General features: G+C 36.4%; 2 protein-coding genes across 4 annotated transcripts in view; one reads left to right on the forward strand and one right to left on the reverse strand.

Annotated features, from left to right (window-relative positions):
- Nucleotides 1-25,742, forward strand: part of LOC126754146 (thioredoxin-like protein 4A) — a 183,190-nt gene that overhangs the window by 27,163 nt on the left and 130,285 nt on the right. The window lies entirely within an intron of this gene.
- The window catches only part of LOC126754145 (mucin-5AC), a 198,298-nt gene that overhangs the window by 24,411 nt on the left and 148,145 nt on the right, over nucleotides 1-25,742 (reverse strand). For all 3 annotated transcript variants that reach the window (XM_050466075.1, XM_050466076.1, XM_050466074.1), the window contains exon 3: nucleotides 13,481-13,539. The gene's annotated coding sequence lies outside the window, so the exon portion shown is untranslated. The remainder of the gene's footprint in view (nucleotides 1-13,480; nucleotides 13,540-25,742) is intronic.

The raw sequence follows: 25,742 nt of genomic DNA on the forward strand, positions 1-25,742 counted from the left end.
TCATTAAATTCGGCACCATAATATTTTCTCTATGCCAAAAAACTCTTCAAACGGTGAGCTGTTCATATGGTTTCAACGAAAAACAACAATTTTTCGGTAAAAATCGGTTTTAGACTTTTAATAGTTGTCTTTTCTTGCAGAACCTTTCCAATGATTTTTAGTTGTCATCTCCATGCCTCTGACTTTTTCTTCTTCTTTGTTCGTCGATTGTTAACAAGAATTATTTTACATGGGTTTCGAGGCTGACGTTGTTGTTAGTGTTAATACTGGTTCCAAGATAGACGAAATTATCTACGACTTCGAAGTTATGACTGTTAACAGTAACAGTACATATGGGAGCCAAGCTACGAGTGCGACGACTGTTTGTTTGAGGACAGAAGACATTTCGGCTTGTCCTTAGTCAAAACCAGACCCATTTGCTTCGCTTCTTTGTCCAGCCTGGAGAAAGCAGAATTAATGGCTGACCAATAACATTGATGTCAACGGCTTCCGTCAGCAGTTATACATTCTTATAGAAGAATCCTTTCTCTATTTAGTTCTGCAGCTCAAATTATTTTCTCCAGACTGCAGCAGATTGAAGAAGTCGTACGAAAGGGAATCGCCCTGTCTCAAACGCCGTTTGGTAACGAACGGCTCGGAGGGGTCCTTTCCGATCCTGATAGAGCTTTTGGTTTTATTAGTTTTGCTAGGATACCAAATTCAGACATCGCGACATAAAGGCAGCTCCTTTTCGTGCTGTCGACGAAGACGTGATGTGTGTCGTTCCTCTTTTCACGGGTCTTTTCCAAGATTTGGCGCATGGTGCATATCTGATCTGTTGTAGATTTTCTAAGCCTAAAGCCACACTGATAAAGTCGAATCAGTTTGTTGACTATAGGCTTTAATCTTCCACACAGTACGTTCAATACCACCTTATATACGATGTTGAGGAAGCTTATCCCACGACAGTTGGCGCATATTGTGGAGTCTCCTTTTTGTGGATTGGGCAGGGCACGCTTGAAATCCAATAGTCGGGCATGCTTTGGTCCGACCATATGCTACAAAGAAGCTGATACATGCTCCTTATCAGTTCTTCGCCGCCGTGTTTGAATAGCTCGGCCGGCACTCTATCGGTCCCCGCCGCATTGTTCCCTCCATAGTTTCTGTATGCTCTGGAAATCAGTCACTAGATCACCTCTAGGGGTTCTACAAGAGTATGCTCCGGTCTTGAAACTTTCTGTTCATCGCCACTTCGCCGTCAAGCTCTTCGTACTCCTACATTTCGGCATCTCTCCGTTTTTGTCCACAAATATGTCTCGCTTACCTCTTCAACTCTCGGTATCTTTTCACAGAGACAATATTTATTGACGCGTTTGTTAAAATTTCCTCCTTACTGCGTTCGATTTATCTGCATTTTTGTTTATATTTTTCCCTTTTATGCCAGTATTCCACTGCTTGCTCATATTTCAGTTGGTGCCGCGCACATAGATCTGTTCTGATTGCATAGATGCCGCACTATCCCCAAGGTAGGATAATCACCCTCTTCCCTCGTCAATGTACCGTTTGCTGAAGTTTATTTTTTATGACTTTTATGACGCAAATCTCTCGGGAAACTTATGCGTAGCAGTCAGGCAACTCAGCAAGTAGCCCATCAAGGCACCAGCCAACTTTGTTGTCACTTTAGGGAATGCGTCACGATGAGATCATTAAAATATGACACAATAAACAATAAAATCATTGTGAAGGAAATGTAGAAAAATTAAGGGTAAAGTTAATAGTATGCGTGAGCGGGTAAGCAGGCGGGAGTGGTGACTCAATACTTGCATATCTGCCTCATTAATGCGCGCTGCAAAACTTTTTTATGATGAATAAATTGCATGAAAGCGATGGAGCATAATTAAATATGAGCAATACTTCAGCAGATACTTTTGATGGATTTTTAGTTGAGTCATTACACGCTGGATTGAGTTTAATAAGCATGTTAAAATTTTTATAGCCGATACGCGACCCAAGTTTGGTATGAATAAAATATAGTATTTTGCAAAAAAGAATTTACAAAGCTTTCAAATTTCCGGTTTGGTGAACACATATTCTGCCTTCTGAGTAGAACAATTGAGAAAGGGTAAAGCGGCTTGCAAATTGAGAACGTGAAAAAGAAATCATTTCTTATATACAAGGTCTGTCGCAAAAGAAACAGGACTTTAAAAAAACAACAAAAAGTTGATATTTCTCAAAAGTTATATTTTTTTATTCAAAGTAGTTTCCTTGTGCTTCGATACAGCGTTTTGCCCGGTCAATTAGCATTTCAAATGAGTGTTTAAGGTCATTTATATCGGAATGCTGTTGAGAATATCGTTCGTCGCTTTTGGGATAGCTGAAATGTCCTGAAATCAGTGTCCTTTCATGGGCAAATGAAGTAAATAGGTAAAAATCTAGACAGGGTACCAGATCAGGTGAGTGATTAATGGTTAATATGGAGTTTTTTGTCAAAAAATCATTGACAAGCGTCGACCGATGGGGATAGGCACTAATCACCATAAACTTTTTTCATCATTTGAAATGTTTCAGTAAACGTTTTCCCAAGTTTAAAACAAAATTTAATATTTGCTCTTTGTTCAAAATGCATTTTACGACCGATGACCAAAAGCTGCTGTCACTTTTTGATCGATAACATCGATTGTAGTTATCCAATTGTCTTAACTTTTTTACGAAATGTCACCAAGAGATCAAATTTTTTATTTCATATACCCACCATTAGGTGGCGCCACCAGAAACAGTTATGTTTAAAAAGTTCTGTTTCTTTTGCGACAGACCTTGTATTACTGCGAACATTCCATTTATTCTACCTATTCTGGATACCCCAGTGTACAAAGAGAATATGGTACTTAGAAGTACCGTCGGGTTTGATGGGCTTAAAAAATTTTCATTTATTAATATCATGATTTTCGGCGAAACAGTTATTTTTTTCATTGCAGCATAAGATATACCGTTGGCTTTTCGAATGCGGTTTGGACTGAATCTTTTTTATGCTGCACATCTCACATCTTTCATTGGCTTTCAACAAATATTGAACAATTACATAATCGAGCATCAGTTGCAACCGACGCACCCTTACCACGACTTTGTTTACTTAACTGTGTTGGCAACTTAGTCAAGTTTATTTTATTGGTACCAATATCCTTTTACGTCATTAGGCCTTGAGCACTGGACCGTCTATATTCCAGCAGTGACTTTTTCTTGTGTTTGACGTTATGTGTATAACATAAGAGTTAACGACCCCGTTGGTACTTCGCAGTTGATCTGTATGGCCTACTCCACCAATGAATGAGTTGTAATCTTTAACGGCAATTGGACATTAAACATGTATTTCCTGGTTTTTTCGATCCCTTCTCTTGAGTGTAGTTTGCTCAGTGCCATGAAAACTAGACGCCAAATATTGGTTTATTATCTATCCATTTATAAACAATTATTCCATTCGTTGTTGATCGTGAATCAAACTCGCCTCTTTTCATTTGCTTGCGATCTGGCTTCATGCGTGAAGAAAGTCCTTTTCGATTGCCCCTACTTGTTCCACATGCAAACATTTTCTGAGTTTGGAGGAGTCCAATGAAGGTAAAATAATTATCAAAGTACACATGCTTGTTCTTGCTCCACTTATCTTCTGTGAGGGACAAAACTACCCTCTTCCAGCAACCAAATCCTTCGAATTGCTTCCACAGTTTCATCTTTTCCTTGGTATATATTGATGCGACAAACGCCACAATTTATAACCAAACTTTTCGTGAGGCAGTATTGTTCAGCCCTTGAAACGAATCATAGATTCGTCAACTGATAATTCCTTGGTTCCGTGATACACCTGCTGAAATGATATGTTCAGAGCGTCAATCATAGCGCGTATTTAGAATAGCCGATCTTTCTTGTTTTCGGGATTTTTGAATTTATCATTTACATACATATAAAAATCTTAGTATTGAGTCGAATGTGTTACGGGACATTGTTTTAAATATTACGGGTACAACCAGGTATTCACTCTTACTCCAGTAATATTGCCAACTTGGAAGTTGATGTTAACCCATAACAAAGTTGATGCCAAGAAATGCAAGGAACTCACTTTTTTGAGATTAAGTGCTTTGCTGCTTTGTACCGCATACAAATTTGAATTAAATATGCTTCCCTCAACAATGGTTTCAATCAATAAATTGTGTGAGCATGTTCACATCTTCAAAAAGAAAACCAGCTAATAGCTACATTAATGAATCAAACTGTATAATATCGGTTGCTTCCTTTTTTCCATTTCCGCAATGGTTCCTCAAGAACTGCGTTTTGAGGATTTTCCGGCTTTTCAGCCATGATTTCATTTCGAAGGTCACTCAAAAGCGAATCTTCATTGCCTTCGGAAATTTTAACTTTGTCTTCTGCATCATCAGACTCTATATCCGTGGTTGATTCATTATCTATTGGAATTTCTTCTAAAATTAAAGCAATTTCATCCTTCTTCAAAGATTTGTCGTAAAAACGATCCAGTATGTATTGAAAATTGTATATAATTACATATATGAAAATATGTATTGAATGGGTCCACAGAGCCCAAGAGGAGAAAACTGATTGTTACTGCCAGAAAAACAAGAGTTAGATATTTCTAACTTTATTCCTGTTTTAATAAGGCACGAAAGTAATATCTTCTTTTTAATTCGAAGAAAAATATTGAAAACTTTGCTGTAACTAATTTCAAGTGAACAAAACTCTTAGTTCGCGACTGCACTATAGCAAACGTCGACTTGCAATGAGCACGTTCAGCAAAAATATAATGCATGTGCCAAAAAGTGAAGTGATATATACTTCTTAGGCTATACTCTAGAGTACCGTTAGTCGGCAAGCTATAAAAAAATTATTCCATTCAATTTAACAGAGCAAAACGATTGTTTGTACTTTAAAGTACCGTCAGACTAAACCCTTGTCGTCATCATCAGTTTATCACGTAGGTTGTGACGCTTAAAATGAAACGTTGGAGACCGGGTGAAGTACAGCGTGTAAAATAATAACTGTCGCACCTCTTTTTTTTAATAACAGGATTAATAGTTATATTCAAATTAAATAGTAATTATTTTATAAATACATATATTATATATGTGTATTTTATGCATCAAGTTCAATTCTTTCCCCTTTGATGTTTTGTACTTCCTTTAAACGTTTAGAAAAACTTTCGCAAGCGGCACGAACGACTTCATTAGGTATTTCGTTCCATATTTTTGTCAAATGGTTTTTGAATTTATCCAAAGTCATGCGACTTAAATTCCACAGTTTGCTAAGCATATAGCCCCATATGCAATAATCCAGTGGGTTTAAGTCCGGAGAAGACGGAGGCCATTCTTCTGCTGATATGAAACTGGGAAAATTTGCACGACACCAGCTTTGCACAGTTTTCGCTTTGTGTGCAGGAGCAGAATCTTGCTAAAAACAGAATGGCCTATTCCCAAACATCTCCATTGCGTGAGGCTTCAAATGCTCTATTAGGACGTTATTCAAATAATATTCTGCATTTATTTTGACGCCTTTATCAATAAAAAGCAGTGGAAGTTTGCCACTTTGTTCGCAAATCATTTACCATCACCGTAGAAACATTTTGGAAACGCTCTACACTTTTTTTAGCTCTAGGAATATCGGACATCTCAGCTGCATACACTCGATCGTTTTGAGGGTTATGGGGTTGCTGTAATAAAAACAGCTTTTCGACAATCGATAATTTCTGACTCTGCGTGCCTCCTTTGTAGCATTTTGCATCTCTCCTTCGATATATATTCTGCATATCCGTAAGCCCATGAATTCTTTTTTCTTATAAGCTTTAAGCTTAAGGTCTTCTTTAATTACCAAATGAGCGGACTGGTGACCTTTTATATATGTATCCGTACCGAAACGGAGCAATTTCTTCGAATCTGCTCACGCACAGCTTTCCCTGTGTTCTGACTGATCAGTCCGTTTTTTCTTTCACAGTTCCGGTTTGACAAATCTTGCTACGGTCCGCTGAACAAATCTTCTGTTCACATTATGTCTTTTCAGACTTGACAATTTCAGAAGTTTTCTTGCCTTGCAAATGTAGTTCTAAAACTAGTTCACGTTTCACATCCATACCGCTCAAAATTTTACTATCAAAAAATGAATAAATAATAGCTAATGATGTTCAATAAGTAGGCGATGTAACGCGATAAAAAAAAATTATGTGGTGATGTTATTGTAAAGAAATATGCACTGTTGTTTTAGTGCGACAGTTATTATTTTACACGCTGTATATATAGTATATATCTAACCGGCCTGAAGACTTGATTTGACTTAGCAATGTGTAAACAATTTTTTTATCCATCTGTTTATACACGAACTATTTCCTCAGTTTTTGAGATATTGATCTGAAATTTTGCGCACGTCTCAACCTGCCTAAGAAGCCACTCATTTTTTCGAAATCTCCTGTCTGACAACAAAAGGACAATCTCAAGTTCTTGTATGGAAAACTTTTTTATTTGACGAGCTCATCGAACAAAATTCAGTACTTTTATGAAAAAACTTTTTATTGGAAAAGTTATTCACGAAATAATAATACTTTTTTTTTTTAATAATCATAGAAAAACTTGTTTCTCAATTCGACTTGAGTGAAAGAATAAATGACCAGAACACACAAAAACTAATCGAGTTAAATAAGAATCAAAAGAAAAGTTGATTTTCTTAACAACTAATACCTGTTCCCATCTAATTTCCCACCGCTAATCTTCCATTCATTCGAAGCACTCACTAATCCACAACTTACATTCAACTTATCTACATTTATGAATTGCTAATCTGAGAACTGGAGGAAATTCCAAAAATATTTGCATAACAAATACACTCGACAACACTCAACGGAAGGAAACAAACGGAAGACAATTGTTGTCGGCATTACATTTGCCTACAAAAGTATGTATATTTAAATATTGCCATTTGTTGTTTGTGTATTTGTAATTTAGTTCATTACATATTTATGAAGCAATAATTACTTAATTGGTTTAATCCCACTTGAAACTTGCATAAGTCAAGCACAAAATGTCGACACGTTCTCCACAAACCGCCAATTAAAAGTGGTGTCCACATAGAGACCCTCGCCGCCGGCGGCACAGGAAGCATCGGACAGTAGAGAGCGAAACGAAATTTTAATTTTGTAGTCATAGAATATTATGTATGAAGTTGCTTGTATTTGTGGGAGTAATGGAATGGTAATGCTGATAAGCATGGCCGTGTCGTATATATTACACCACAGCGTTGACCCCAGAGGACGTTTATAGACAACGAATGATCAGCTCATTGCGGACAATTATTGCGAACACTCAAATGGACATAAGGTTAACGGTGACAACTGTAGATATATAGAGACGTATATACATAAATTTATGCCATTTGCATAGAACATCGTGTGTCCAAGTGGCAGCCTGGCTAGGAACGTGGGAAATTTAAGTAAATTTAAGTGAACTAGAAAAAAAGCATTTTACCATGAGAAAGCATGTCAGTTCATTCCAGCCATTAGCTGTGACTAAGTTGTAATGAAATAACGATGGAATGACACCGAATTATCTGCTCATTTCCACATCACTTTCCATGATTGAATCAATCAAGTAGACGTTATTTAGACTGCAGTGCTTTATGAGTACCTGTACGTCATCTTGGAGAGTTCATTAGTACGTAAGCGGTCGGACAAGTACTTAGCCTAGCAAATAAAATTTTGTTAAAATGACGATTTATTGCTCAGCACAGACTCCTTTTAGCTCGATACACATCCCAGCCAAGCTCCAACTTCTTTAACCCGTCTAAAATACCTTTAATGGTAGCGATTGAGCGAGTCGATTTAGCCATGCCCGTTTGAATTTACGAGAACTAGTCTCTCAGTTTTTGAGATATCGGTCGTAAATTGCATCAAGAAGCAGCTCATTTTTTTATGCTATAAAACGTGCAGTAGTTCACTAAGTAATTTCGTTTTCGGAAGTAATGCCGTCATAATAGGTATGGTTTCGTATGGATCAGATGCGACCTTTTCACAACAATTATCTGCTGTTTAACGCCCAGCGACAGCATACAAGAATTTCAAGAAAAGCTCGACAACATAGAAGTTGCAACCATGACTATAGAAGGTCAAATTATTGCTGTCGGAGACCTAAATTCGAAAGCCATAGATGGGGCATGCCAAAAACGGATTCAAGAGAAAAGCTCATTCTATAAATGGCTGCGCGACTTGGTTTAATAGTGTTCAAAACAGAAACGCATTTAGAGAAAAGGAACTTAAGCATGCTATCGAGGCAAGCAAGAAGGAAAAATTGGAGCTACTTTGCGAGGTTGTATAAAATAGTTATGAAGAAACTCGGAGCTCGAACTTAGCCACCTGACTTAAACGCTGCCAAAATGGATGACACCGTTAACGCACTCTTTCCCAAGTACGAAATAAGAGTCAGTAAACAGACTTTCGAAAATCCCCCAGTTCAATCTCGGGGAACTCTAACTGGCCGCTGGGAAGCTAAAATTTAACAAATCGCCCTGCTCGGACGGGATCACAGCAGAAATACTCAAAATAATCGCCGCAGAATGGTCCGCAGTACTCTTAAACGCGTACAACACCTCTGCCTCGTAGCTTTAATATTTCCTGAAATTTGGAAGAAAAACGGCTTGTTCTAATCAGAAAGGGAAAAGGGGATCCCAGCTTGCTACTAGTATACCGCCCACTAAGTATTCTTGACAGAGCGGGAAAGCTCTATGAGAGACTACTTAAACCTAGACTGGAAGCGGCTATCGATGAAGACTAGAGAGGGATCAGGACAAATAGAAGTTACGTCAGGAGCAGCACAAGGGTCCACTTTAGGCTCAGACCTATAGAACATTAGTTATAACAGAATACTAAAACTTGAAATGCAAGTCGAATCATATTTAATCGGCTATACGGACGATATATATAAAGCAGCAGTAATCACTGCCCGAGATACAGAAGAAACCTGAAGAAAAATGAATCAGGATCACCTTATTCTACAGACCTTCGGACTGTTACTTGTTCCGATTTTTGCAATTTTTTTTTCGACGTGAGGACCTTTACCTCAAATTATATGTCAAAAACCACTTGGACATGTTTTTGGCCTGCAAGTATAAACAATTTTTACGAACGTGGAATCAAACGCTTGTCCGAAAGATAGCGAAAGGTATTGGATCAAAATGTAGAATATCGGCACCTAAAATGCAAAATAACGTAACATCACTTTTCATAAGTTTAGAGCCGAAGGAAAACGATATAATAGAAACCACTAATACTAAAACAATATTTGAGTTTTGGTTATAAAATGGTTATATATTGGTTATATAGTGGTTACATATTGGTTATATATTGGTTACCATACACTCATATTGAAACAAAAATTGAGTTTTCGTTGTAAAATTCGTATATATTGGTTATTATAACTGACAACAATTTATTTATTTTTTTTTTTTTTTGATGATTCGCTGTTTCGTATTTTAGGTGACGATATACATACATACATATATGGGTATATGGTTTCATAAAATGTTTCACATAAAAAAAAATCGTGTTAAAATGCACTAAAAGTCGAACTCACTTAGTAAACGACCGTAGATCACGGCATAAAACCTCACTTTTGGCAAAAAAAATTATTTTCATGAAAGCAACACATTTTATTTTAGTCCATCTTAATTATATTTATGTAGTTGTTGTAGGAAAAATACTGCCTTTTCTTAAATATGATGTCGTCTTCTTCGTTATTTTACCTCATTACGTTATTTTAGAGGAGCTACTGCATATCTAAAATTCTGGGAATCTCCTTCAGTGTCATCCGCATTTCATTCAGCATACTTAATACATTTCTTATTTCGCAACACCTTACTTAATCTATGTAATTTGATAACTGTAAAAAAGTATTTTAATCAAACTTTCAAAGTGGAAGCGCCAATTGCTGTAATGGCACTGGCAATCATAAAAATCAAACACCATTTCACGATTGCACAATCGTTTGGCAATGAAAGCAAGTGCTATTTTTATAAATCGAATATATTTAATGTAAAAGCGCAAACAATCAAAACCTCTTATTTACTCCATTTAATGCCCACCATTCGCGGCAAACAAACAACTGTTTATACATTCAGTAGATTTTCGGCAACAAAAACGGCTATTTCACTGGCTGTAACAATGCTTAATCTCGGCATTATGAAAATCCGAACGCTAATGCCAGATATCAGCTATAACGCCTCAATGCGCGCGAGCAAAATAGTGAAATGAGCACAAACTCGCTTCTTTTTCATTTCCATTTATTTACATTATTTTTATTACTTCTGCTCTCGCCGGATTATCTTTGTTCGCCTCTCGCTTACTTCTTGCTCTCGAGCGCTTTTATTTATTTCGTGTTTTTTTTACATGTTTTCGTTTTTTGACAACAATTCCCTGCAGGCAGTGAGCCACAAACCGGCAATAGCGATAGAAATGCCAAAGTTGCGTATACGCCCCAGCGTCTGCCCTCATGAAAATTTTATTTAAATTTATTGTGACATTATCCCGTGTGCGTTGGCAAAGCTTAGTTGGTGGAAATGGCACGAAGCTTGCAAAGTTAGAGCAGTTAGAGATAAAATAAATTGGTCTAGACACTGGTTGCTTGTCTATTACTACAAGTATTTAGATAATGTGGTTAGGATTGGAAAGCACATGGCAGCAGCGCCTCAATGTGTTTGTTGGCGCGCTTAAAATGATTTTTGTAGTTTTTTCACACTTTAGGTCGTTGTGTTAAAAAACAAGGAGCTGACTTAGCATACATTTACATATTTATCTCTATTATGGGAATAAGTTGGAATACTTTATAGCATGGCAATCGAAGGCAACTGCACCAGCTAAAATTAACTTGAATAACTAAAACTTATTTGAATATACAAATCGTGAACTAAAATGCAAAATAACGTAACGTTACTTTTCATAAATTTACAGGTGAAGGAAAAACGAGCTAATAGAAACCATTCATATGAAACAAAATTTAAGTTTCGGTTATAAAATGGTTATATATTGGTTATATAATGGTTATATATTGGTTATATTCTGGTTATTGAAAAAATATAATTGGTTTGGTTATAAAATGGTTATATATTGGTTATAGAATGGTTATGTATTGGTTATATAATGTTTATATATTGTATATCTGACAATGAAAGCTGAAAATTATATATATTTGTAAGCTGATGTATGAATCTTAAGAATATAAAACAATTTCGATTTTTGATGATGGAAATTTAGGTGTCGATATAGAGTCGTTTAGTATAAACAGGAGAAGTAATGAAATGTCAAAATTTATGGGCTCTATAACTATATAATTCGTGTTTTTTTTTTTTTTTTAATTTGAACTTAGTATTTTAGAAAAACATATAAAATAGTATTATTTATAGTATTGTCCATCTGAAGCTATAATATTTTCCTAGGTTTTTGGCAATTTGTTGACTCTATGTTGAAAAAACTGCTCAGCTTAAAGACTAAGCATGAATCAAGGCAATGTTTGACATTCTGTTTTGTTGTGAACCGTATGTCAGTGCGGGCGCTTTGCAACGACCGGAACAAGTGGCAGTCAGAAGGGTCAAGGTTTGAGCTATAAGGCGGATGGGAAAAAAACTTCAAAACCGCTGTTTTCCAAATAGTTTTTAACCGAGCCTTGTCATGATGAAAAATTATTGTCTAGTGTCTTTTCGGCAAAAGCTCACTTGAATTTGATAAGTTAATATCGGTAGCGTTCTCCATGGCCAGTGCACCCTAGTTTGGAAGCTTCTAATACATCGCAACCTTCTGAACTCACAAAATACAGAGCATTAGTTTGGCGTAATAATCGGCTTTCCGCTGATTTAGCTGATCAGCATGTCTTACAAATGTTGTTTTTGCATTTAGTGTTGTCGTAATGTATCTATTTTTATCACCAGTTACACCAGTTACAATCCGATGCTTAAACGACTTCTTTTTGCGGCGTTCAAGCAGCATTTCTGACGTACAATCGTCTTTCAACTCCTTTTAGTTTCAATTCTACAAATTTACTTGCTTTTAATTTGTCTAACTGGCTTTAAACTTTTTGAAATGGTTGCTTGTGTGACTCCCAAAGATTCTGCGAGCTCTTCTTGTGTTTTGCAAGAATTTTCATCGAGTAATGCTTTCAGTTCCTCATCGTCATAGTTTTCAACTGTATTTTAAAGGGTGATCTACAATTCCGGCGATGTAGAACTATTTATTGACCGTCTATACCTCCGAAACAAATGAAATGATGCAACAAACCACAAATAAAAATAAACTCTGAGCATGATCTTGATTTTTAAGCGCCTTTGGCGTTATTTTTTTTTGTTTCGACTCGTGTTTTCCCTCCATTCCGATAATTATTGATTTGTTTGCATGTCAAATTCATAAACTCATGTCTCATCGGAAGTTATAATGCTCTCCTTGAATGAGGAATTCCGATTCGCACGATTAAGGATGTTCAAAAAGACCTGTTTACGGTACTCTTTTTGTTAAAAAAAAAAAACAGTTTTTTCGGACGAGTCAAGCAAGAACGTGTTTCATACCCAAAATATCCACCAAAATCATTCCTGACGGTTTCCTTCAATTTTTTAATATGTTCATCAGTTGGAGAGGTCAAAGGTCTTCCAGAACGATCCTCCGTCAAATTTGAAGGCCTTGTACCAATTTTTGCAACGATTCCGCACACGAAATTTGAGACAAATTCCTTATGCGATGGAATGGACAAAAATCCATTGTAAAAATCGCACCGCACCTACTGAGGTGTACCGAGTTAAGCTGCTGCTGTAAACAAACTAATTGACAGATCGCGCTCATATTTGGCATAGTAGTTAAGGACAGTCCTACCAACTTAGCAAAATGAACTTTTTTTTTTAATATCATTTTCCTGGGAATTTGTATTACAATTTCCCGGTACTTTTTTGCGCACAGTACATAAGTTATAGTGATCGGATCTCAACGATTTCTTCGGAAATTATACCTTTGCCTTAGACAATGATTGGTTTGTTGTTGATTTCGTAAAGATATGCCGTCAAACATTTGTCATACCAAAACAAAATTTTTTTCTTTCAGTTTTTAAATAGCTATATTCTATAGTTGTCTGAAATCGGTAGTTCTAACAAATGAAAAGACTTTTGGTGAGAAAAGGAAGTCGGCAAAATTTTGAATCGTCATCTCTACCGAGGGCGGCATACAGACGAATATGGCTAAATCGCCACCGCTGAATGATCGTGTTGATCATTTATATATATTTATATTATATATGTATAGGGTTTCTAAGGGTCTTCCTGCTGGGCTTTACAAACTTCGTGGTAGACTAAATATGCCTTGTTCAGGGTAAAGGTATATAAAATACTATTTTCATTGCATTCGCTGAAAGTTCGTTACAAAGAAAAACATTACATGATTTTTCGCATTCGTAAAATTTATTTATTTTAATATTTGCAAATTTTCACTTACTTCATCGAATAACTGCGTTCACTGACAAACGAAAGTTGGCAAACTGATTCCGAAAATAGCTGAAAGAAAATTAAAGAATAATTAAGCATTAAAAATACATAATATATATTCATAATAGTAAATTTCCACGTAGTAGATTTATTTTCAATTATTTCAAGTCGAGCTGATTTTGCTATTTTTTTTTCCATCGTTTTTCTGGCACATTTTCATATGTCGCTTTATTAATACTCTATCTTTACTTTATAATAATGGGTTGTCAAAAAAGTTTTGCGATATTTTTATTGAACTTTATTTTTTTATTGAAATTGAAATTTTCGATGACTCATGCCGAGCTCTTGACCGATGCTACGGCTGCTACTATGCCGGTTTCTTTCGACCAATTCAGCGATTTTATCGCAATTTTCGACGACAGGCCTTCCGGGGCGTGCGCATCTTCGACCACCTCTACACGAGAACGAAAACGTTGAAACCATCGTTGTGCGGTGGAAATGGAAACTGTATCGGGTCCATAAACTGCACAAATTTTATTGGCGCCTTGAGATGCATTTTTGCCTTTATCGTAGTAGTACTGTAAAATATGCCGTATTTTCTCTTAATTTTGCTCCATGTTTGCGACGCTATAACACACGAACGACTTAAAAGAAACGACAATCAATCAAATACTTGTTAGCGCGTGAAATGAGCTTTCCAAAATGGTATAGCATGACCCGATGCGACGAATAAAACTAGAACTACGCACTTTCAGCGCCAACTAGCGAAAATACCGCAAGACTTTTTGACAACCTGTTATAATACTACATAGTTCCAATATCAAATGTACATTAAAGATCCTTAAGGGGCTATACCAGTGTAACGCATGAAAAATTAGGCGATTTTCGTGAATTTTTTTAAGATAAAGTACGCGATTGAATATGTCGGACTTCTTTGAACGTAATAAGGTACCCTTTCAGCTATATTTCATTTTTTTTTTTACAAAAATGTTGATAAATAACGGAGTTATGGGTTGTCTTCGGAGGTGCAAAAAAAAAGTGCCCCAACTGCTGGCATGATTCCGGCCGAATGAGAAGCTGAAACAAAAAAATTTGAAAAGTTTATTAAACTTAAATATATTTCCTATACAATGACCTACGATCTAAAAATGCCAAAAATTATATGTGACCTGGTCTAGGGAAAGGGGGCTTAGGTGTCAAAAAAAAGGAGAACAATTAATGAGATGACGAGAAACTGACGATTATTTTTAACAGCTTTTCCCAGAAAACTAGTTTTCGCACGTTAGCTCCCTTTTCGTAGACCAGGTCACATATATTACATAGTAAATGTATTCAAAAATACTCAGTTTTAATTTGAAGTCGATCGGTTAATTTCTCGTTGAGTTATGACGCCAGCAATTTTGAAAAATGTCGTTTCGAGAAAAACGCGTTTAAAGTTTCACTTATATATGTTTGCACCTCCGAGCGGTCGCTCTTTAAACGCTGCCATCCAAAAACTATTCAAGATACGACCTTCCCGATTTCACAGGATATTTATGGAAATATAAGCTATCGAAAAAGCAAATAAATTTTTTTTTTTTTTTTAATGTCACACTGGTATAGCCCATTAAGTCCCTTCGTTTATATCCAGTTCAATGAACTTATTTCCTTTCCGTTTAAAATAAATTTTGCAAGGTATTAATAAAACACTTCGCTGACCTATTAAATTGCAATCGAGCAAAGCGTAACTAAGTACAAGCTAGAGGCTAACTACCAGTAATTATAGACAAGGGCTAAGAATAAATTGCGCAACTAAACGTCGCTCCGCTAAATATATCGCCGACGGTGGCAGGTCATGCAAGCCAGCGGGTCAGGCGTTTAAATGAGGTGTGGAAGTGCCACACCCACTTTGACGGGCATTTGTGGATGCACCCTTTGCAAAAGTAGCTACATTTGTATGTAATTGGATAGCTGTATGCATGTGTGTGTGCAATTCCCATATTGCTTTTGAAAGCTCTAGTGTAGGTGTGTGTTGTAAACTTTCTCAAATGTAATTGATACCCTGTGCGTGCTGGCAAATAGTAGTAATAAGCTATACACACACGCAAATGTTTGATGCTTGTGTGCACGCATACATACTTACGCAGAGCCTGTGAAAGCAGCATATACATATTATAGTATTAACTGAACAATAGCCTTATTTTCCTTACTAACTGACACGTTTGCTTCATCAACCTCAGCACTGCATAGCTAAATTCAAGCCAGCAGCTAAGCTTACCTATGCTTGTTAGTAACGGTAAAAATAATAAAAACAACAGCAGCTAAGTTGCGACTTAAGCTAAAAGCCGTTTCCGTTTAGTGTCATTAAATCACAGTTTGTGTTGCATGTTGCAGGTTGTGCTGTTAAAAGCTACGAACAACAACAAAAATCACTATCAAAACTACATAAAATATCACATTTACGATATGTACGTACTATCAACGGTGCAAGGCGACGTGGCTGATGCGCTTATTAAGGAGGTAGAACCCAGCAATGGCATATACTGCTCGCTTAAGCTCACAAGCAAATAGTATATACATATGTATATATATACTTGCATGCACTCGCACACACATATAAACTAGCTTAAATATAAATAAATATATTTCACTTCGACACACGCTTCCGCACTCACTTACTTGCTCACTTTACTTAGTTCATATGTTCACTTAACTTTTCCTGCGCTTGATTCTCTTGAAATTGGCGCGCGACCGAGTCATGACTCCGCCATTTAATTTAATTTTATAGTAAATAGTATCACACTTTTCAAGTAGAAATACCAGTGTGCGAAAGAGCATGTCTGCACACGCTTCGAACATTTAATGAAGTATTTTCACCCATTTTAAGGGAGTCGTACGACTTAAAAGTCATACTTAGAGAATGAATAATTGAAGCAAGTTGTTGAGCGTGGGAAGTAGAATGGGCGTCGCATATGTGACTCTACATTGTGTTTATTTAAATATATGTTATAGATATATATATTTGAACAAGCTGTAAATTAAGTTTTGCGAGTAATTCCAAAACATCATAAAACTTCAGTTTGAAGCCCAAACTTTCGATGTTCAACGACTCATACTTTCGACACTTTTTGTGTTTTTGAATGCTATAATTTGGAGCAAATTTCAAATGGCAGAAAGACAGACATACAGAATTTTCCAATAAGATTCTAAAAAAAAAAATTATCTACAGCTTTTCTTCCGCCTTTTTTTTTTTGTAAATTTAAGGCTTTATTGTATAAAAACGGTTACAGAAATGTTATTCAAAATATTGGCCGTCGCTAGCTACTACTGTTGACCATCTTTCGGGCAGCATGCGTATTCTCATCTTTCGGGTCGATCCAAGTATCAATCCAATTTTTGACTTCTTCATAAGAACTGAAGTGCTCGTTAGCTAGACCGTGTACCATCGATCGGAACAAGTGGTAGTCAGATAGCGCAACATCTGGAGAATACGGCGTGTGGGGTAAGATCTCCCATTTCAGCGTCTCCAAATATTTTTTGACCACCTTTGCGACGTGAGGCCGAGCATTGTCATGCTGGAGAATGACTTTATCGTATCTTTCCTCGCACTGTGGTCGTTTTTCTTTTAGTGCATCAATTGCGTTCGGTATCGATCTCCTGTGATGGTACCACCAAATGCGGAGCATGACCTTGGCGCCGTGAATGTTCGGTTTTGCCGTCGACGTGGAGGCATGTCCAGGCTTTTCCCATGACTTTCTTCGCTTAGGATTATCGTAGTGGACCCATTTTTCGCCGCCAGTTACAATGCGATGTAAAAATCTCTTTCGGTTGTGCCTTTGAAGCAGCTGTTCACATGCAAAGAAGCGCCGTTCGACATCTCTTGGTTTCAAGTCGTTTCCTTGTTTCTGAATCATCCCCATGGCTTTGAGGCGTTTTGATACGGCTTGCTGTGTCACTTGCAACGATTCGGCCAATTCCTCTTGGGTTTGAAACGCATCTTGGTCGAGTAATGCTTCCAATTCAGCATTCTCCCCCTTCCACCACCATGCCGGTCTTCGACTTCATAATCGCCATTCTTAAAACGTTGAAACCATTCGCGACTTGTTCTTTTACTTAGGACAGCCTCACCGTACGTATCCGAAAGCATTCGATGAGCCTCAGCCGCACTTTTCTTGGAATTATTTATTTTTTTATTTTTTTTATTTTATAAAAGTTTACATAACAATAAAATTATTACATAAACTAAAGATAACGCAGCGCTAGCATCGGAGGCTTTCGGCTGATACTTGGAATTAAAAAAGAGAGATCGGTAAATACTAAGTAGTAGTCAAGAACTAAGTGATTCAACCATCACTTTCTGGGTATGAGCCAAGTTTTCAGAATGCTCACTTGCTTTGTTTCCGTTAGACTTTGGGATACGTTAAGTAAATAGTTTAAGGTGATAAACCACCTATCGCCGATCGCTACAGGCGATATAGAGTCGCCTATATAAATAAATTATGCGAAATTGATCCGACCTTTATAAAATTATTTTTTGGCAAAAATTAAAAAAAAAATCATCCGATAAACCTCCCTGACTTCTTTTGCAGGAACGTATTCGATGAACCCAATTTTCAAGGACTTTTCTATCCACATCAAGTTGTATGTCATGAATATTGACTTTTAAAGTTTGAACAGAGTCTTGTTTATTGCTTAAGGCCAATGACTTCAAATAACCCCACAAGAAGTAGTCTAATGGTATTAAACCACAACTTCTTGGTGGCCATTCAATGTCGCAATTTCTGGAAATATGTAATCTAATCTGCAAATTTTTCTCGCAATAATTCGGTTGTTGCACTTGCTGTGTGGCACGTAGCCTCATCGTGGAGCAACCGGATGTTGCCAGATCAACTTTTTCCAGTTGCGGTCATAAAAAGTTGGTTATCATCGATCTACAGCGCTCTCCATTGACAGTAACGCTGTCACCAGCTTCATTGAAAAAGAAGTACGAACCCCTGGTCCACCAGACCAAAAACCACACCAAACTGTCAATTTAGGTGAATGTAATGGTTGTTCATGAATAATTTGTGGATTTTCTTCGCACCAGAATCGATAGTTATGTTTATTTACCGCACCACTCAGAGGAAAGTGGGCCTCATCGGAGAAGATGATTATTCTAAGATGTTTCGACAAAAATCTTTCGTTCTATTAATAACTTAGATATTGCCATTTTTATCGCAAAAAATCAGGTGGCAACGTCGAAAGGAATATTTTTTAGTAAAATTATTTCTTAGGAAGCCTTGATTTCATATTTTCTATCACTTTTATAAATGTATATTATTAAAACATTTAGTAAGGATGCCATCGTTCTGTCGACTTATACTGAAAATTAAAAAATTGCCTAAAAAAAAAAAATTATTTTATTTGGCCACAAATTCCGTTTTAGGCACCAACTTTTCCTAAATTTTGATCCAAGAAAATTGGTAAACATAGAAAATGCGCTAAGCCCATAACATTACTTAGGACATACAGTATCCGACAAAACAATAGATACCGTATCACATCATAAATTATTCTTTGCATTGAAGAGTTCAACAATTAAAAATTTGTATATAGCAAATAATAAGGTATAATATTTGTTGTAACTGTTGTAGTAGCATAATTCTGCCGAGTTGACACTCCTTGGCCGGATAAAAAATCCGGGTCCGTTCCGCTTACGTAGACTCGATTGTCGTGGGAACGGAAATGATATTTGTCATTAGCTTTTGTTCCGCTTGAATGAAGACTCTTTGGTGATCCGTTGCAATGTTTGTTCGTAGTGTTACTGTGTGTAAATCGTTAGATTTTTCAGCCCGTTTTATTAAGCAGAGCCTTCAGATAAATATTTCTAAGCGCATAATTCTGCGAAGAATCCGAGAATATAATTATTCCAGTCATTATAGTACAAGATCAAAAAGCCTTTCAACAGCAAATTGGAATTGCCAAAAAGCAATGTCAAATGCCGCTAAGTCTTTTGAATCAAAAAAAAATAATTCGGACTGATTAGAGCAAATTTGAATTTAAAAATACGAAAGGCATAGACAAAGTTTTAGCGAAAGCATCATTAGAGGCTCCAAAGTAATGTATTTAAAGCACCAAAGTTTGGAGTTGGAAATTATTTAGTTTGCTGTTATTTTAGTTAAAGTGGTTTATCAAATCTGGTAATGGCCATAGGCGAAATGACGGGAGAATCTTCGTACAGATACTGAATACAGATTGAGAGCCTGCAAAAAGTAGCTTACAAGATAACTTTATATAGAAGCAGGACAATGATCCCAAACATAGTTCAAGTCGGTTTGCGAAAGAATATTTCGATCAAAAAACGAGAATGGCCTGTCATTTAATCGGATGCTGTGTGTACAAATATGTAAGTGTTTTTTTATACCCTAACGGTAGGAATAGTCTTAAAGTCTTGGTAATGGTATAATAAGTCTAAAAACATCGAACTGCATAGTATACAGTTGGAAAAATTTTTTGGAGGCAAAAAATTTATGATAAACTATTGATATCGTTCAGGTATCAAACTACCATAAAGCGGTTTAAAAAATTTAAAATCAATAATATTTTCGATAAGGTTGCCACCTGTTTGCAATTATTAATTCAATTTAACTAATAAAATATATAAAATATTACAATATGTATGGGTTTCAAACTACTTTCAGATAATATTGCACATATTTTTAATAAGGGTTGCCACCTGTTGCAAAATTTAAACAAATTCATATTTTAAATTCAATATTACAGTGATCGGTTAAAAATACTTAAAATCGACAAAAAAAAATTTAAGGTTGCCACCTGTTTGCCATTATTAATTCAATTTAAGTAATAAAATATATAAAATATTATAATATGGGCATCAAAATAATTTTTTGGTGCTTTAGAAAATATTTCTGAAGCACATGTTTTTAATAAGGGTTGCCACCTGTTGCAAAATTTAAACAAATTAATATCTTAAATTCAGTATTACAGTGCTCGGTTAAAAAGACATAAAATCGACAAAAAAAATTAAGGTTGCCACCTGTTTGCAATTATTAATTATATTTAACTAGCAAAATATGTAAAATATTATAATATGGGCATCAAAATAATTTTTTGGTGCTTTAAAAAATATTTCTGAAGCACATGTTTTTAATAGGGGTTGCCACCTGTTGCAAAATTTAAACAAATTAATATCTTAAATTCAATGCTCGGTTAAAAAGACTTAAAATCGACAAAAAAATTTAAGGTTGCCACCTGTTTGCAAGTATTAATTCAATTTAAGTAATAAAATATATAAAATTATTGTAATATAAAATAATTATAAAAAAATATTTCTGAAGCACATGTTTTGTAGATGTATTGCTATATTCATAATTATAAGAACGTTCCCTCAGGTTGATCATCAAAATAAAATAATAAACAAACATACATAGTACATACATATGTACATACAAGTGAAGCTAATAAAAGCGTATTAAAAAAGCTATTTCTTAACATTTTAATATTTAGGCCTCACTTTACTCACATTCGGTATACAAATTGCTTTTTTTTTTAAGATTCTAATTATTTCAACAAATAACTTAGTGTAAGCATATGCGAAAACCTAAGTGGCACTGTAGTAATCCTCATCTGACTGGCTTCTACTAAACTGCCCGCAAAAAGACATGCTATTTTTAGACTTTTCTTCCAAGCCATGGCCTTAAAATACTCCGCATCAAGTTCAAGGTGCTGCGTTAAGCCAACTTTCCAACAGTATCCCTATAAAAGGCGACTTATAAACAACCGTTGTTTGGTTTACCTAACAGATTTGCAATAACTGGTCGTGTCTTTGCATGTGTTTGTTTGTTTGTTTATGAAATACGTGATGCTATAACGCTCCCACTGCTGTTTACACGCATATCCATTTATGCACATATGCCCGAGCCTGTGATCATGTGTGTGCGCTGAGCATGCACCAGCTCCGCCGTTATTTGCATATTTGCCTGCAACTTTTAATAGCAAAGCGGCGCCATTCAAATTGCAAAAAATTATATATACTTTTACAAAGGAAACGGTGTAGTATAAATATTTAGTAAATACAGAGTGTGTCAGTTTTTATGTCGGTGTCGGTTTTTAATGAAGGACCGATCAAAACCAAGTCCTAGTATGGAAAACTTTTTTCAGTTGACGAGATAACTTCATGAAATTTGGCTCGAATTTTTGCTTACGACAACTGTTTAATATCCAAAGAAAATGTTCAGATCGGATCACTATAGAATATAGCTGTTATAAAAACTGACCGATTGAAACAAAGTGTTGGTATGGAAAACTTTTTCAGTTAACGAGATATCTTCACGAAATTTGGCTTGAGTTATTGTTTGAGGCTACAGTACAATTTCTGAAGAAATTGTTCAGATCGGACCACTATAGCACATAGCTGTCATACAAACTGACCGTTCAAAACCAAGTCTTAGTATGGAAAACTTTTTTAGTTGGCGATATATCTTCATGAAATTTAAGTAGAGTTATTGTTGAAGATAACTATATAATATACAAAAAAATTGTTCAGATCGGATCACTATAGCATATAGCTGCCATACAAACAGGCCGTTCAAAATCTAGTCCTAGTATGGAAAACTTTTTCAGTTAACGAGATATCTTCACGAAATTTGGACCGAATTATTTTTTTAGGCAACGGTACAATCTCCAAAGAAATTGTTCAAATCGGATCACTATAGCATATAGCTGTCAAACAAACTGAAGGATTGGAACAAAGTTCTTGTATGGAAAACGTTTTTGGGAAGGGTACCAGTACACGTTTTTCTCTGTATTTTGTTTCCAAACTTGTTCTATGTCAGCATGCCAACTTAAAAAATGGCACACCCTGTATCTACCTCTATGCAGCGGTAGTAGCATATGTATACCCAAGTTGCATATGTTTACCTACAGATGCCAGTGTTTATAATCGTGGAAAAAGGGAAAACATTGTGTAGGAAGCCGTGGCAAAGTAATGGCAAAAAAGTGAGAATGTATAGGAAAATGTTGACATGCGGCGGAAAATGCCAACGACAGCAGGCAGGCAGGCAGGCTGGCTGGCAGCATCAACAGTTGCAGCAACAGCTTTGTGGCAGCAGCAACAACTGGTTGTGCTATCACAAGGACATTGCGTGCATTATAACGCTGTGCCAACTGCATTTTAATGCTATTGTTCGTGTGCTTGTATGTGCAAGTGTATATGTGTTTGTATTATACATAATATTTTCGATATGCTTAAATGTGTGCGGCGCTGACACAATTGGGCCACCTGTTGTACTGTGCTTTAAGGATGGCATGTATATAAATACACACGTATGCACATACTACTAACTGCACTTTGCACTTGCAACAAACGCACATCTCCATATTAAAATGGCGTTGTTGTGTTTTATATTTTAGCTGCGTCTTCCATTTCCGTTTCCGCTGCACTTTGCACTCCTCCTCCGCCTCGACACTCATTAAATAAATACTTGTCGTTCTCTTGTGGAAATACTTTTGAAATCGTTTTGGAAAATTGTGAGTGCGCTATGCGAATACAGCGCACTTGTGTTTGCTTACATTCGTGCAAATAACTGTACATATGTCTATAGACGCATGTGTGTGTAAAATATTTCATTGCGGCGCAAACAAAAAGCGTGGAACGCTTCAACACTTGGCAGTTGCCTTTTTGCTCACGACTAACATTTGCTTCTGCTATGCACCCACACACATACTTACACATACATACATATGTAGATGCACATATGTCTGTTCATATTATTTTACACATTCATTTGCAGGTGCGTGCCTGTGCATGCCGTGAAAGCCGCAACATTTCCCAAGTGCCACGCAACACCCTCTCAGCGGCTTTCGTGCGCTTTCTGCAAACCATAAAATCATTTAGTTAATTTAATTAAGACAAATTTAAGTGCGAACTGAAAATCAGTCATGGAAAAGAGTATAAAATGTTAGCATAAATTGTTAAGAGCTTAAATTTTAAGCTCGGTTTTCGGTAGGTTTAAACAATCTGCTTCTTAGATTCTATTATTATCCGGTGTTTGCTCCTTAAAACCACATTTATTTGGTAATACTTTTAGCTACTCTCTGTTTGACAAGTTGAAATAATTTAGAGCAGTGCAGAAAAATTTGAAAAGTGAAACCAATTCAAAGATAAATATTAGAAATCTGCGGAAAAATAGTTTACGACCGATGTTATGTCGGCAAAAGAAAGGGGAGTAATAGTTAAAAACGACTTACTTCGTTTTCTAATAGAAAAAAGCTATATGGCAATGTTGTGGGTATTCAAAATATCTATAACTTTTGTATCGACACTATTTTCGCAAAACCTCAAAATGTATGTGAACATTCAAAATTTAAACTTTTTGGATTAATCATTTTTATCTTGTATAAAAAACATTTTTATCTTGTATAAAAAACATTTTTTTTTCACGAAATTCCAACAATTTCATAAAAAACAATTTTTAACGGCACTTTGCCTACTTTTTTTTTTGTATCTTAAAACCGTGTTTCATTGCTATGAAGACAGCCCTTCCACTACGAAAAAAAGGAAAAAAATCAAAATTTTCTTTTTACCTAATAATTAATTGTGTTTCGATTATTATTAATATGTGGGAATATTCGTTTTGGCACTGAGTTGATGTATTGAGAAAACATTTCTGGCGTTAGTAAAGCCCAGATCAGATCAGATCAGAAATCGCATAAAATTGACGATAATCCTTGTAAACCTTTCTTACCAGCCATCCCCAGATGTTCTCAATAGGACTTAAATCAAGAGAACAAGCCGGTCATTCCAAAAGATCGACATTTTAAGGGTGAACCCACGTTTTCGTTGACCTGCTAGTATGGATTCTTGCGTAATCTTGTTGAAAAGAGGAAGATTTTTGCGGATGACTGTGTATATAGGGTAAAAGGTTTGCTTCTGATACTACCTTGTACCCAGAACTATGTATTCGGCAAGAAGGCAATGCCAACGTTACTGTCCCCCATACCATAAGTGAGTCTCTGTATTCAGTATCCCAAAAAACCGTCTTGACCATCAAGACTGAACTTTTTCTCATCAGAAAATATCACCTAAGATCAATAGTACAGTTTTTTTTTTGTAAGCGCATTGTCTATATCCGATAAAGGAAATTGCGGAATTCGGATCGATATTGCTAAAACTGAGGAACTAGTTCGCCTTTATACGTATACTCGGGAAAACAGACAGGCTGATCACTTATATATAGACATTACAAACATCTTCGCAAATTAAATATCCCTATGCATAGTAGTCTGATGGAATTTATAATGGTGCTATATGGAAAATATATGTGGTTGTTGTTCGATAGCAGTTCCACCTGCCTTCTCACATCCGCTGGTTCGGTATTGGCAATGTCAAACTATTTGAAGGAGTTGTTGACGCAACCTGCGGTGGCCGACCTGAACTGGATGGGAGAGAGTAACAGGTGGGCTCTATCACCTATAAACTTGAGGAATGAGTGCGTCTCTTGGTCTATAGACATAACTGTAACATCAATTCCTTTGCCACAATGGCATACCTCCCACACTGGTCCTCAATTCCGTATACTGTTTGGCCAGCATCAGATCAGTAACGACTTCTTGGTCATTACAGCTATCTTATCGTAACAAAGATGTAAATCCAGAGGAGTCTTAACATCTTCTTGTCACGCACAAAATGCAGCTTGGAGTTATTCCATAGCTTCGGCAAAGTTCACACAATGTAGCAGCTAGATAGATTTGCTAGTGGCCAATCAGAAGACTCCTCTTTCGAAGAAAGCCATGTCGATTTTAGACTGCGACTTATTCGATTTCGATGACAGAATAAGTCATTAAGTTAGACCATCGCTGAAAAAGAAACAGAGATGGTTGTTCCGCCGACTTGCACCATCAGCGATTATGACGGGTCGTTTCCGCGCCAGATTTGCTATTTCCTTCTACCTCGAAACTGACGGTTCAGTACCGTCTCGTTCAGTCCGTCCTTTGCATGTAGTAACCTCATGTGTTCAGAGTTGTTTTCCTGACTCCTGAAGTTTCTTATTTGCGGGGAGGGCCTCACTGTGCTGAGGTATCCGCTGTATGGGTACTGTATGTCCTATCGAAATGACATTTATTGAACTTTTTCGTTCGTCTGTGAGCGTGGATGGAGCCTCCAGATTTCATGTTCCAGCCACAGCCGAAGCGATGGATAGATTAACACTTACGTGGGTTTCATCCAGAGTATTAATCCTTTTGTCACCTTCGCTCATCTCGGTTGTTGTGCATTTTAACCTTATGATGAAAGT

This window comes from Bactrocera neohumeralis, chromosome 3 (genome assembly GCF_024586455.1).
Source record: "Bactrocera neohumeralis isolate Rockhampton chromosome 3, APGP_CSIRO_Bneo_wtdbg2-racon-allhic-juicebox.fasta_v2, whole genome shotgun sequence".
Lineage (NCBI taxonomy): Eukaryota > Metazoa > Arthropoda > Insecta > Diptera > Tephritidae > Bactrocera > Bactrocera neohumeralis.